The sequence below is a fragment of the Apis dorsata genome, unplaced genomic scaffold (assembly GCF_000469605.1).
Source record: "Apis dorsata unplaced genomic scaffold, Apis dorsata 1.3 scaffold_333, whole genome shotgun sequence".
Taxonomy (NCBI): domain Eukaryota; kingdom Metazoa; phylum Arthropoda; class Insecta; order Hymenoptera; family Apidae; genus Apis; species Apis dorsata.
Window position 1 is genome coordinate 285651 of NW_006263601.1, and position 1472 is coordinate 287122.

The window sequence follows — 1472 nt, forward strand, 5'->3', positions numbered from 1 at the left end:
CTATGACAGAATTTTAATATTAATTATTAGTAATTAATATTAAATAATAATAATAATATTAAATAATATTTTTTTTTAAATTGATATTTTTATAAGCATAACTTAAAGGTATAACTATAACAACAATGGAATTTAAATTATGATTTATAAAATTAATTTTTAAAAATTAATTATAAATTATGATATTTATAAAATTAACAATTCCGTGATAGTATAAAAGTATCAATATAGTATGAAGTTATATATATATAGCATATTGTATAGATTGAAGATACAATGAAAATACTAAATAAATACATACATTAACCTTTCTTCCTTTTTCCTTTTTTTTAAATATGAAAGTTTAAAACAAAATATATGAAATATAAATTAAATAATTTAAACAAATATATTCATTTAAACAGATATAAGTTTAAATGAAATGTTTATTGATTCTCTATTTATTAATATATTTATTATTGATAATTTTAATTCAAAAATACAAAACTTATAAAATTCTAAAAGAATTTGAATTTTCTATTTTCAAATTTTATATATTTTGTATTAATCATTTTTTAATTTATAATATAAATATTTTTATTAATCATAATTGAAAATAAATTTTATAAATTGATATAAATATAATAAATTTTTTTGTTCAAAGAATCAATTTTATTTTTTAATTGATGTAATTATAAACTTTTTCAATTATGAAAAAAATATCTCAAATCATCAATTATTAATAAATTAATTTTTAATTTAAATAGTAATAAGTAACTTATTCAATTATTTATTTAATATATTTTTAATTATGTCATTTATAATATAAAATTAAAATATTTAATATAACTTTCTGAAATATAAAAATTAACCATTATATCTTATATATTTTATTGATATCTAAGCACTTATATATATACTTTATATACTTATATACTTATATACTTATATACTTTAAAAGTCATTAATCTGTTCTCAGTTATATTGCATTATGAAATCAGTTAAGCGATTATATAACGTATACGCGGCTTAAATTACACATTATTCAATCGGTAACAGCGAAGTATGTGAATGATATTCTCTATGCTAAAGCATAATTATTATATTATGTTGTTATTTATTATTTAAAATGAAATATTCGATTAAATTTTATTATAGTATGTATATAATTTAATATCACATAACATTTATACCTTTCAATCATCATTGATTACATCATTCATAACTATATTATAATATTTTATATATATAATATATTAGTATATAATATTTATTAATATTTATAACAGCATATTTAATTCATGACTTATTTACTTTTTTATTTATAAAATTATATTATTTATAAAATTATAATATATTTATAAAATTATTGGAAATTTTATAAGCTTCAAGTAAATATACAGAATTTTAAGTCTCTTACATTTTTTGAAATATCTTTAGAGAATTAATTTTGAAAACAAAAACAAATACAAAAAGTAATATATAAAATGAGC